General features: G+C 48.4%; 1 protein-coding gene across 24 annotated transcripts in view; it reads right to left on the reverse strand.

Annotated features, from left to right (window-relative positions):
* Positions 1-13,770, reverse strand: part of nfasca (neurofascin homolog (chicken) a) — a 158,930-nt gene that overhangs the window by 81,861 nt on the left and 63,299 nt on the right. For 23 of the 24 annotated variants that reach the window (XR_015129003.1, XR_015129005.1, XR_015129004.1 and 20 more), the window contains one exon: positions 3,062-3,119. The gene's annotated coding sequence lies outside the window, so the exon portion shown is untranslated. Of the gene's footprint in view, positions 1-2,994; positions 3,120-13,770 lie in introns of all 24 variants that reach the window. The other variant, XM_086291073.1, reaches the window with a different exon arrangement.

Raw genomic sequence — 13,770 nt, forward strand, 5'->3', positions numbered from 1 at the left:
AGTTTGCACTTGTGTTTAGAAGTGCTTGTATGAATGGGTGAATGTGGCATGTTGTATAGAGCGCTATGAGTACTCCGAGAGGAGAATAGCGCTGTATAAGAATCAGTCCATTTACCGTGTTCCTCAAAAATCTTGTACTAGATGTGGAATGTTGTCAACATCAGGCTCTATTTACGATCCATTGGGATTTCTTGCACCAGTCCTGCTGCCTGCCAAAAGAATGCAGCAGGAGCTTTGCAAAAGGAAACTGGGATGGGATGAACCAATACCCCAAAACATGTTGCAAAAGTGGAAAAGTTGGCTCAGTGATTTGCAAATGCTTTCTTATTTCAAGGTTAAAAGGTGTATACAACCAAGAGAGTTCGGACCTCTCACACATGCACAGCTACACCATTTTTCAGATGCCGGTGAATCTGGATATCTGCGCATGCAAGACAGTAGGAAATCCATCCATGTAGCATTCTTGATGGGCAAGGCAAGGGTTACACCTCTAAAACCTGTCACTATTCCACATCTGGAACTAACAGCTGCTGTAGTTGCCGTCCGAGTGGATCTCATGTTAAGGACTCAGTTGAGAATGAAACTCAAGCAATCCGTATTTTGGACAGATAGTACATCTGTACTCAAATACATAATGAATGAGGATAAACGTTTACTTACCTTTGTGGCAAACAGTCTTATTCATTGCGACTAAACGATCACAATGGGGATATGTAAGCTCAAAGGAAAATCCAGCAGATGATGCTACAAGAGGGCTGAAGGCTGGGAACATTGCACATAGCAGCCGCTGGATCGAAGGACCAAGCTTTCTGCAGTAGCCAGAAAGTGATTGGCCGACCAGTCTAATGAATGCTCCTTAGAACCAGAGGACCCTGAAGTCAAAGGTGAGGCCACAGTGAATGTTACTCAAGTAAAAGACTTGCTTGATGCTACATGTCAATTGATGGTGTACTTCTCAGACTGGAGAAGGCTCAAGGTTGCTGTTGCTTGGTTCCTTAGACTGAAGGCAATCCTTCCTTCAATGAGAGATAAGAAAAGAAGACCGCAACCTAACTCAAATAATCTAATTTGTAGAGGTACTACAAAGGAGAAAGTAAAGAAAACGCAACTGTATGGTCTATCCTCAAAGGATCTTCTGGAAGCGGCGCTTGCCGTTATCAGATTTTGCCAGCAACAAAGATTTGGAGAGGAGATTGCTACGTTGTCAAGTGGGAAAGGTTCTGTGAGCAGGCACAGCTCAATTTATAGATTAGACCCTTATCTTGATGATGAAGGCCTCTTAAGAGTTGGGGGACGACTGACAAAGGGCTCCTTACCAGAAGAAATGAAGCATCCCTTTGTTCTTGCAAAGGATCAACATGTAGCAAGTCTCATCCTAAAGCACATTCATCAACAGCTTGGTCATAGCGGTCGTAACCACACCTTATCCACACTAAGGAGAAAATACTGGATCACAAAGGCCAACTCGGCTGTAAGGAAGGTTATCGCAGAATGTAATTTTTGCAGAAAATATCCTGGAAAGGCCTTGGAGCAAAAGATGGCAGATTTACCCAAGGAAAGAATTTTGCCAGATAACCCACCACTCACCAACGTCGGTGAAGTGAAAAGAGGACGAGGTACAGCTAAACGTTATGGAGTCATTTTCACCTGTTTAGCCAGCTGAGCGGTGCACTTGGAAGTGGCTAGCTCTCCAAGCACAGATGCCTGCATAATGCTTTGCGCCATTTTGTGAGTTGGAGAGGTCAAGTCGCTCGCATCCAATCGGACAATGGAACCAATTTTGTTGGAGCAGACAGAGTTAAGAGAGGCTCTTAAATCGCTGAAACATACCCAAATTGAAGCTGTTTGGAGTTTTAATCCGCCTGGAGCATCACAACATGGTGGAATTTGGGAATGGATAATCCGTATGGTCAGAAAGATTCTGAGATCCGTTCTTCAGCAACAACAGTTGGACGGCGATGGATTAAATACAGTTCAGTGTGAAACTGAAGCAATTTTAAATGACAGACCCATCACAAAGCTTTCTGATGATCCAAAAGCCCCAGAGCCACTTACACCAAATCACATCCTCCTGATTTGACCCTCAGGATATGTATCTGAAGAGAAGATGGAAACAGGCTCAGTACTTCTCAGATCTTTGGAAACGATGGCTACGTGAATAGTCGCCTTGGTTACAGGAGAGACAAAAATGGAACCAAAAGAAGAAGAGTCTAAAACCTGGAGATATAGTCATTATAATGGATTCCTCTGCACCACGTGGTTCCTGGCCACTTGGGAGAGTTCTGGAAACCATTCGTGACAAAAATGGACTTGTACGATCTGCACGTTTAAAAACAAAGACTAACGTTCTTGAAAGACCTGTAACTAAACGCCTTGATGCATTTTCAATCATCCAGGTAAGTAAATCTCCAAAAGCTGATTCTGTTCATCTGGATGAGGCGTTTTGTGGCACAAACGTTTCGTCATCATCAGGTGACGTCTTCAGTCTCAGCTGACTGCAGGTTTCAATCTTATAAACAGCACATTTGCATAATGACTGAAACCAGCCCACTGAAGGAACGATGGGCTGGGAGGTCAGTTCCTTAATCGTAATTATGCAAATTCTCATGACCAGCAAGTCACCTGGATGAGTGACGAAACGTTTCTCCCACAAAACGCTACGTCCAGATGAACAGAATCAACTTTTGGAGACCTGTAACTAAACTTTGCCTGTTACATGAGACTGTAGTGTAAAAGTGTATTTAAATGCTCTGTTTACTTGTGTTTATTTATTTGTGTTTATCTTCAGCTCTGCCACCAGCAGCTCATTGTAACGTGCTGTCATGACACGGCTACCTGTCATCTTCCTTTCACGGCTGCTCTTCATTCTGTCCCAGATCACTCTGCTGTGTACAGCGCTCAGTTATCTAAGCTCTAAGTTATACGCCAAAGAGCGACATTTGGAATTTTACATGAATGCAGCTACAGTAACCTCTGTCATGCATCAAGACTAACCTGTCACACTGGGACTCCTGTGGTCCACCAGTGAGTACCAGTAAGAAAGAGACAATCAGTGACTCACGTTCACGTATGTGGACAGCTTCCTCGTCCACTCACTGTGTGAGAAGCACTTTGCAGGCCTGGTGAGAAGCAGAGAGAACACAGATTAATGCACTTTGTATAGTTTATCAGTTTCCACACAGCTTTCCCTCTTCTGTTCAGCTAATGCAGAAGCATGGAGAAGCCTGCACACTGGGTCAGGTTGAAGCTCCCAGTACACAAACCCACTCATGTTTCTGTGGATTTTCCCCAAATAGAGACACAGTTGTTGGGGAGGGAAAAGGATTTATTCAGCCGGTCAGATATTGTACCTACCCTAACAGCGTGTGCACACTCACACACTGTTGTATGCCTGAGGACTTTGTGTGTGTGTTTGTGCTTTCGGAGAGCTCATCTGTGCACCAGGTGCTGCCTTTGGGACTCCAGCATGTTCTTTTCCTTCTTTCTTTGTCTCTTTGTATGAAACATGTACAGTACACAACAACACACACTGTTACACATGGTCTGACTGGTGGACTCTGTGGTAAGCTGAGCTTACACTTCTGTGTTTCACACATGCACTCACAGACCACACTACGAAAAGAATCATTGTTATTTATGCTGCCGCGGTTCTGGCTCAGCTTGACCCAGTATTTTGAGTCGCTATGTTTTGGTGTGTTTTTGCATTTTGGATTCTTTCCTTATTATGATGCTGATGATTATGACTCTTTGTTTCAGTTCTTCTTGTTCAGGGATTAGTTCGTAGGTTTTGTGTTCTCATGTTTATTGCAGGTTTAGTTCAGTGTCTAGTCTGTCTCTGTGTCGTGTCTGCGTCTTTGTTTAGTGCTGTCTTGTTTCCTGTTTTACTCTGAAGGTTCATGTTCCTGTCTTATGTCAGTGTTTCTAGCTGTGTCCCCTTCTGTCTCTAATTCCTTGATGACTTCCTCTGTGTATTTTAGCCCAGTGTGTCTTCGTGTCAGTGTCGCGTCGTCTGTTCATGCACCCTGTTATTTCTAGCTGCACGTCATGATTCTAGTCTGCAAGATTCAGTATTGGACATGTTCATAGTCACTTTCTCCAGTCATGTTTGCCTGCACCTTCATGTGCCTGCACCTTCATGTGCCTGCACCTTCATGTGCCAGCACCGAGATCTCGTTCACAGTTTCTCATGTCGTGTTCATAGTCTGTCCGCAGTACTTCGTCATAGTTCAGTCCTGGTCTTCGTTTATAGCCTTAGTTACTCCCAGTTTAGGTCTTTAGTTTTCCCATAGTTTGTGGTTTGTTATTTTGCCTTCTGTGTCAGCCCTGATTAAAGGCTCGCTTTGAGCTTAGCACAAGTTTTGCCTCCTGCGTCTGTGTCCGCACCTGGATCCACCAAACACTCTCCACACGGTCTGCCCTCGCGGGCCGTGACAGTATGCATTAGTGATAGCCTTCTGTTCCTTTTATATATCAATGACTTGGGTCAAAATGTCTCAGACACAAATTTGCATTCTTATGCTGATGACACAGTTATTTACTGTTATGGATCATCTCTTGCTCAGGCCATTGAAACCCTACAGAAAGCCTTTGTTGCTTTCCAGCATTCACTTATTCAGCTAAAATTAGTTCTCAATGCTGACAAGACTAAGCTAATGTTGTTTTCTAAGTCAAAGAAGGTCCCGGAGCCTATTCCAGTGGTGTCCACCCTTGAAGGAAATGTCATAGAGATGGTTCATGAATATAAATACCTTGGTGTCTGGATTGATGACTCCTTCACCTTTAAACCACATATAGAGAGACTAGTAAAGAAACTGAGACTTAAACTTCGTTTTTTCTTCCGTAATAAACAGTGCTTTTCTTTTGCAGTAAAAAAACGTCTTGTCACTGCAACCTTTTTATCTGTGTTAGATTATGGTGACATTCTGTATATGAACGCTTCTTCTTCATGTCTTCTAATGTTGGACACGATGTATCATGCTTCCTTGAGGTTTATTACCAATTGTAAATACCTGACCCATCACTGTGATTTGTACTTAAGAGTAAAATGGCCTTCTTTGGCCATTAGAAGACAGGGGCATTGGTACACTTTTATTTACAAAGCTATGCTTGGATTGCTGCCTCCTTATATTTGTACTTTGCTCACAAGGACAAATAGTGGTTCTTACTCCTTACGTTCAAATGATCAGCTGCTGTTGTCTGTTCCCCTTGTCCACACAGAGCTGGGTAAGAAAGCCTTTGTGCACTCTGCGCCTTTTTTGTGGAATCTGTTACAGAAAGACTGGAAACTGACTGAACTGTTGTCTTTAAATGTTTTTAAAACTAAACTCAAAGGCCTACAGACTGCCTCAATAATGTGTAATTGTTTTGTGTAATTTTAACTTTGTTTGTTCGTATGTATTTGTTTTGAAATGTGCTGCCTCTTGGCCAGGACTCCCTTGAAATAGAGGTTTTTGATCTCAACGGGACATTCCTGGTTAAATAAAGGTTAAATAAAAAAAATAATAAATAAATAAAATATGTCATTATTCTGCTAATGTTGAAGCACAGCTGTTTCCACCACAGTGGAAAAAATGAAGGCGTGATTGCACAACTGAAACTGGAAATCCATTTTCTTTCTTAATAGCTGCAGGTAGCAGGGTGGAGACCACTGGAGCTGCAGAGAAGACGGCGAGTGTAGCGGTCCAGGTCCACAGAGAGAGACGGCGAGTGTAGCGGTCCAAGTCAACAGAGAGACGGCGAGTGTAGCGGTCCAAGTCAACAGAGAGACGGTGAGTGTAGCGGTCCAAGTCCACAGAGAGACGGTGAGTGTAGCGGTCCAAGTCCACAGAGAGAGACGGCGAGTGTAGCGGTCCAGGTCCACAGAGAGACGGGGAGTGTAGCGGTCCAGGTCCACAGAGAGAGACGGCGAGTGTAGCGGTCTAGGTCCACAGAGAGACGGCGAGTGTAGCGGTCCAGGTCCACAGAGAGAGACGGTGAGTGTAGCGGTCCAAGTCCACAGAGAGAGACGGCGAGTGTAGCGGTCCAGGTCCACAGAGAGAGACGGCGAGTGTAGCGGTCCAGGTCCACAGAGAGACGGGGAGTGTAGCGGTCCAGGTCCACAGAGAGAGACGGTGAGTGTAGCGGTCCAAGTCCACAGAGAGAGACGGGGAGTGTAGCGGTCCAGGTCCACAGAGAGAGACGGCGAGTGTAGCGGTCTAGGTCCACAGAGAGACGGCGAGTGTAGCGGTCCAGGTCCACAGAGAGAGACGGTGAGTGTAGCGGTCCAAGTCCACAGAGAGAGACGGCGAGTGTAGCGGTCAAGGTCCACAGAGAGACAGGGAGTGTAGCGGTCCAGGTCCACAGAGAGAGACGGTGAGTGTAGCGGTCCAAGTCCACAGAGAGAGACGGCGAGTGTAGCGGTCCAGGTCCACAGAGAGAGACGGCGAGTGTAGCGGTCCAGGTCCACAGAGAGAGACGGGGAGTGTAGCGGTCTAGGTCCACAGAGAGACGGGGAGTGTAGCGGTCCAGGTCCACAGAGAGAGACGGCGAGTGTAGCGGTCCAGGTCCACAGAGAGACGGGGAGTGTAGCGGTCCAGGTCCACAGAGAGAGACGGGGAGTGTAGCGGTCCAAGTCCACAGAGAGAGACGGCGAGTGTAGCGGTCCAGGTCCACAGAGAGAGACGGGGAGTGTAGCGGTCCAAGTCCACAGAGAGAGACGGCGAGTGTAGCGGTCCAGGTCCACAGAGAGACGGGGAGTGTAGCGGTCCAGGTCCACAGAGAGAGACGGCGAGTGTAGCGGTCCAGGTCCACAGAGAGACGGGGAGTGTAGCGGTCCAGGTCCACAGAGAGAGACGGCGAGTGTAGCGGTCTAGGTCCACAGAGAGACAGGGAGTGTAGCGGTCCAGGTCCACAGAGAGAGACGGTGAGTGTAGCGGTCCAAGTCCACAGAGAGAGACGGGGAGTGTAGCGGTCCAGGTCCACAGAGAGACGGGGAGTGTAGCAGTCCAGGTCCACAGAGAGAGACGGCGAGTGTAGCGGTCCAGGTCCACAGAGAGACAGGGAGTGTAGCGGTCCAGGTCCACAGAGAGAGACGGCGAGTGTAGCGGTCCAGGTCCACAGAGAGAGACGGCGAGTGTAGCGGTCTAGGTCCACAGAGAGACGGGGAGTGTAGCGGTCCAGGTCCACAGAGAGAGACGGGGAGTGTAGCGGTCCAGGTCCACAGAGAGAGACGGCGAGTGTAGCGGTCCAGGTCCACAGAGAGACGGGGAGTGTAGCGGTCCAGGTCCACAGAGAGAGACGGCGAGTGTAGCGGTCTAGGTCCACAGAGAGACGGGGAGTGTAGCGGTCCAAGTCCACAGAGAGAGACGGCGAGTGTAGCGGTCCAGGTCCACAGAGAGACGGGGAGTGTAGCGGTCCAGGTCCACAGAGAGAGACGGCGAGTGTAGCGGTCTAGGTCCACAGAGAGACAGGGAGTGTAGCGGTCCAAGTCCACAGAGAGACGGCGAGTGTAGCGGTCCAAGTCCACAGAGAGAGACGGCGAGTGTAGTGGTCCAGGTCCACAGAGAGAGACGGCGAGTGTAGCGGTCCAGGTCCACAGAGAGAGACGGGGAGTGTAGCGGTCCAAGTCCACAGAGAGAGACGGCGAGTGTAGCGGTCCAGGTCCACAGAGAGAGACGGCGAGTGTAGCGGTCCAGGTCCACAGAGAGAGACGGGGAGTGTAGCGGTCTAGGTCCACAGAGAGACGGGGAGTGTAGCGGTCCAGGTCCACAGAGAGAGACGGCGAGTGTAGCGGTCCAGGTCCACAGAGAGACGGGGAGTGTAGCGGTCCAGGTCCACAGAGAGAGACGGGGAGTGTAGCGGTCCAAGTCCACAGAGAGAGACGGCGAGTGTAGCGGTCCAGGTCCACAGAGAGAGACGGGGAGTGTAGCGGTCCAAGTCCACAGAGAGAGACGGCGAGTGTAGCGGTCCAGGTCCACAGAGAGACGGGGAGTGTAGCGGTCCAGGTCCACAGAGAGAGACGGCGAGTGTAGCGGTCCAGGTCCACAGAGAGACGGGGAGTGTAGCGGTCCAGGTCCACAGAGAGAGACGGCGAGTGTAGCGGTCTAGGTCCACAGAGAGACAGGGAGTGTAGCGGTCCAGGTCCACAGAGAGAGACGGTGAGTGTAGCGGTCCAAGTCCACAGAGAGAGACGGGGAGTGTAGCGGTCCAGGTCCACAGAGAGAGACGGCGAGTGTAGCGGTCCAGGTCCACAGAGAGACGGGGAGTGTAGCAGTCCAGGTCCACAGAGAGAGACGGCGAGTGTAGCGGTCCAGGTCCACAGAGAGACAGGGAGTGTAGCGGTCCAGGTCCACAGAGAGAGACGGCGAGTGTAGCGGTCCAGGTCCACAGAGAGAGACGGCGAGTGTAGCGGTCTAGGTCCACAGAGAGACGGGGAGTGTAGCGGTCCAGGTCCACAGAGAGAGACGGGGAGTGTAGCGGTCCAGGTCCACAGAGAGAGACGGCGAGTGTAGCGGTCCAGGTCCACAGAGAGACGGGGAGTGTAGCGGTCCAGGTCCACAGAGAGAGACGGCGAGTGTAGCGGTCTAGGTCCACAGAGAGACGGGGAGTGTAGCGGTCCAAGTCCACAGAGAGAGACGGCGAGTGTAGCGGTCCAGGTCCACAGAGAGACGGGGAGTGTAGCGGTCCAGGTCCACAGAGAGAGACGGCGAGTGTAGCGGTCTAGGTCCACAGAGAGACAGGGAGTGTAGCGGTCCAAGTCCACAGAGAGACGGCGAGTGTAGCGGTCCAAGTCCACAGAGAGAGACGGCGAGTGTAGTGGTCCAGGTCCACAGAGAGAGACGGCGAGTGTAGCGGTCCAGGTCCACAGAGAGACGGGGAGTGTAGCGGTCCAGGTCCACAGAGAGAGACGGCGAGTGTAGTGGTCCAGGTCCACAGAGAGAGACGCCGAGTGTAGCGGTCCAAGTCCACAGAGAGACGGCGAGTGTAGCGGTCCAGGTCCACAGAGAGAGACGGGGAGTGTAGCGGTCCAAGTCCACAGAGAGAGACGGCGAGTGTAGTGGTCCAGGTCCACAGAGAGACGGCGAGTGTAGTGGTCCAGGTCCACAGAGAGACGGGGAGTGTAGTGGTCCAAGTCCACAGAGAGACGGCGAGTGTAGCGGTCCAGGTCCACAGAGAGAGACGGGGAGTGTAGCGGTCTAGGTCCACAGAGAGAGACGCCGAGTGTAGCGGTCCAAGTCCACAGAGAGACGGCGAGTGTAGCGGTCCAGGTCCACAGAGAGAGACGGCGAGTGTAGTGGTCCAGGTCCACAGAGAGACGGGGAGTGTAGTGGTCCAGGTCCACAGAGAGAGATGGGGAGTGTAGCGGTCCAGGTCCACAGAGAGAGACGGGGAGTGTAGCGGTCCAGGTCCACAGAGAGACGGGGAGCTGGGTAAAGTCATTTTCCACTGTGGAGGACAAACACTTTCAAACTTGTCCATCACAGCAACACAAACTGCCTCCTTTAAAAAGACTCGATGTGCAGTTCAGTATTGACAGTGACATCACATGAAGTGCATATAAAGTGTGTCTGAATGGCAGAGATGCAGACATGTGTGCATGTGGCACAGAGCCATGGCTCAGTGTCTGAGTGAGCTTGAAGCCGTTTATGATTCTGAACCACAAACAAGCTCAAACTTTGGACTGTTTGACTGATGAAAACCTCCATTATGGCCGTTCATACTCCTCACAGTCATTAAACAATGAACAGTTAAATGACATCACAGTTTTTTACGACTACAGTTACAGAAAGAAAACATAAGCAGGCTAAAGTGAAGAGTCTGGGCAGTGAGCTACCAGAACTTTCTATATTTCACACATTTATTTCTTATCATTTTAGTCCCAGTTAAGATCAGAGTGGCTGTTTGTGGCCAGTGATCTCCATGGAAGCAGCAAAGGCTGCAGGTGTATCATATCCCCACAACTACAGGACGCCACATATTTAATGTGTGGGGAGGAACGTGAGCTAAGAACAAAGGGCCTGGTGTCTCAGAGTTCTGACGTACACGTTCTCATCTTTTTATTCAACAGCAACATTACCTAAAGATTAGCCAGCAGCAAGGCCAAGTCTGCTACAACGAGTAACAGACCTCATGTTATTGTCCTGGGTGGAGTCGAGGAGATGGATGCTCTGCACACCTTACGATTAGACAATTCATCATTAAGCTTGAAACATCCTGAGAACCGAGAACAGTGCTATTTGCTGTTTAATCACATTTTATACTCCAATCAGATCGATTAGCCAGCCATCACCAGCAGCCAGCTTCCCTGTGAAGCTGTCCCTGGTTCACTGTGGACACTGTGGGTGTGTTCAGCCCTCCTGTCTCTCATTTAAATCTGTTTTCATGCAACACAACAGCTCAACAACAAGCAGCGTGGGGTTCACAGTTCAGCATTTCACACACTGTTGCTACAAACTCAACATACAGGAGTATGCACGCACACACACAAAGCTACAGCTGTCGTGACTGTAGCCCCTCTGCAGTGCTGCTGTTGTGCTTTTTGTGTTTGTCGGAAATCAAACCAGTGAATTTGCTGGTCTTCCAGCTGCAGCTCCACTCTGCCTTCTCCCCTCTCCCACTCCTCTCTGTTTCCGTGTTTCCGGTTAAAACTAGGTCATTTTCCAACCCACAGCTCCCACTGAGCGTGACATCCAGATACACACGTATCCCCTGGCAACCACACGTTCACCCTCGACACCCCGTCCAGACTGCGTCCTCGTTTCCTGCACCTTCCTGCAGGTTGTGTTCACTGAGCATGGCGGGCTCTGCAGACACAGCTTTGTTCAGCACACTTCAAACTGTAAGACGTGAAACGTTCTTTACCAGCTTCTAATAAAACAGCCTTTGAACGCGATGATCCTTCTTGTGTATCTGTTAATGTAGAGTCACAGCTGAGTCTAATGTGGAAGGACAAATTATGTTTTCACTGACTATCACAATATGAAAAGTCCCGTCAAGACTGTTTCCAGTTCTGAGGGCAGCTCAAGAGGTAGGGCAGGGCGTCTGCCAATCGGGAGGTCAGTGGTTTGATGAATGATGCTTACACCGTCCATACTGCTGACATCCACTCTTACTGACCTCACCTTTCAGAAAAGGTGGAGTAGCAAAGTCTGCTCTGAGATGATGAATACACCACTCTGCTCTGTGCTGAAGTCCTGACACAACAATTTGAATGAAGCATTTTGCCCATTAACGGGCAATGAGCCTCTCGCATGAGCAGGTTTGGCTCGCTCGTCTTTAGAGAATTGTTTTAATTCGGCCGCACTGAAGAGTGTTTAAGCATGAACAGCCTGTTTAAAGTCATGCCAAAGCATGTCAGTCTACTGAGGAGATCTAGGTCACTCCAAAACCTCCATGTTGGTTTCTCTGGCCATTCAGAGGTAGACTTGCTGGTGCACTGCTGCAAATGTGCTTCAGCTCCAGTGCATGAACTGATGGACACTCACTCGCCTTCAGGACCTATTTGTAAATCATCACACTGACACAAAGATGACGGGTTACTCAGCAGAAGTGTGGGGAGAGTGAGACAGTATAAAATAATCCAGGAGACAAAGCTGTGCCATTTCTGGACTTGGTTCAATTATTATTTATGGTTTTTGGGGAGGTTATGAAATCTGTTCATTGGTTTTCAGTAGCAGTTAGGAAACAACACAAACATCAGACTGCGGGGAAAGCTGGTGACGCAGCGCAGAGGTTAAATTCTTCTCAGGGAAGAATAATCAATAGAAAGCTGAAATCATCGTCTGAACTCATTCATGCTACTCTGCATGTTACTGCACAAACCATGAGCCCAGCATGTCTCCGTTCTCAGCTGAGGGCCTACAGGCTGCAACTGGCTGTAGATTAGAAATGATGTCACTGTCATATAATGACATCACTGGACGGGGAGGGTATAGAGTTCAGAGGTCACGGGGTAAACAGCACGGTGGGGGAGGGAGGAAACATGTGCAGACACACAACAGAAACACACACCTTTTTAGAGCAGTGCTGCGAGTGCTAGACTGTGTATGAGGGACCAGCAGTGATAGACTGAGTAGTGTGTGCACACATGCACACAAACACATGAATAAGGCAGGTGCAGAGAGCTGTACCAGCATCAGCTGTGTCTTTAACAGCAGTGCTGCTGCTGTGATGTCATTATTATGTGATGAGACCAGTTTATGTAGAGACGGGCCTTTTGTTCTGTCTCGTTCCCCTCAAACGGATGCTGGCTCTGACTTTTTCACTCATGTGTTACCTCGGACTATAAAGCACCTGCATGATCGGTGATGTAAATAAAACTAGACTGAATATAGGCCAGGTCACATGGGGTCAGTGCATCCTCACTCCCAGCCAATAACATGTTAACACAGGGGATGTAATCTGTCACGCCACGGACCCTTTTAACGGTGTAAGGAGACACCAGCAGCAGTGCTATGTTTAATGACAGCGCCATACCAGCGGGCAGTCGGGATCAGAACATCAGCATTAAAATAATAATGATAATCAGTGTGGCTGTGATTGTGCTGCACAGAAAGACACTGGAAGTTTTTATTCAAATAGAGTCTAGTTACCATGTGAACCATGTCGACCAGCATTAGGATACATATATGTGCCAGGCAAGTAAAGGTTACATGTGTACCCCCTTTTCTCGGTTTGAAGGTGCAGTCAGTCCTCTGTGCTCAGACCAAGCACCACTGCCACTCAAGTGTTGGAGTAATAATTTTTGATTTTTATTGTGAAGGGGTCGCCACAGCAGCTAGCTCCACCTCTTTGTGTGAGATGGACCCTCAAAGGAAACTGGACAGGTTCTTCTGTAGCACGTGTCTGCTCGACCTGAGCGCATTTACACAGCTGCATCATTCACACAAGCACTTTTTTTAAGTGCTTTCTTAGGCACACACACACTCATGCATTGGAGAGCTTAGTGTCATGCCCAAGGATATCTAGAGCAGCCAGTGGTTGAACCACCAACCTTAGCAGATAGCCCGCTGTACCTCCTGAGCTAAAAACACCTCACATCCCTGTGATGGGATTTTACATTTATCTGTTACTGATTTTCCACTTTTTTAAAGACAGCTTTGGGCTAAACAATGTTCACAGTCAGCCTGTGTGAGGTGTCACAAGGGGACAAATTAATGATGGTAAATTCGATTCTTTTTACTGAATCGAGTTTGAATGAGTCACTCACCGAAGTGAATCGTGTTTGAGTCATATGAGTCACAGAGTCAGTTGCCCAGAGAGTGCAAAAAATATACATTTTTACTCAAACTTAATTTGTTTCTCTTTTCATGTAAATCCTACTGCTAAGATGAGTGATTGAAAAAGAAAAACAACTAGTTTTATAGAGCAAAAAAAGATTTCTAATGGGAACATTTATTTTATTTATTTTTATTTTTATTTTATTAGTATTTTCCTTAAATGTGTTAAATATATATTTTCTCATCTAAATGTCCACTGAGCTATGAGCCAGGGGGCGGTAATGGACCTTAACGTTGGTTGCCAACCAAGAAGAAGAAGCTGTGAGCCAGGAGGGAGGGGGTGAGTAACTTAAATATGCTGCTAGCATGTTAGCAGAGCGATGCTACTGTGAACTGAGGAGCTGTTGTCTTGATGTGAGCTTCTACTCAGGGTTTGTTCTTCTTGTATATTTCTACTAATGGAATTAGTTTGCTAACAGCAACAGGGATGAGTCAGTTGGACTTGTGAATCATGATTCACGAGTCCAGTAAAGTGATTCTCGAGTACTGAACGATTCGTTCATGATTCGCGCAT

Source organism: Aulonocara sp. 'chitande type north' Nkhata Bay, linkage group LG5, assembly GCF_057382095.1.
Source record: "Aulonocara sp. 'chitande type north' Nkhata Bay isolate Kocher_YH1m ecotype deep benthic linkage group LG5, A_spYH_male_GT1.1, whole genome shotgun sequence".
NCBI classification, from domain to species: Eukaryota; Metazoa; Chordata; class Actinopteri; order Cichliformes; family Cichlidae; genus Aulonocara; species Aulonocara sp. 'chitande type north' Nkhata Bay.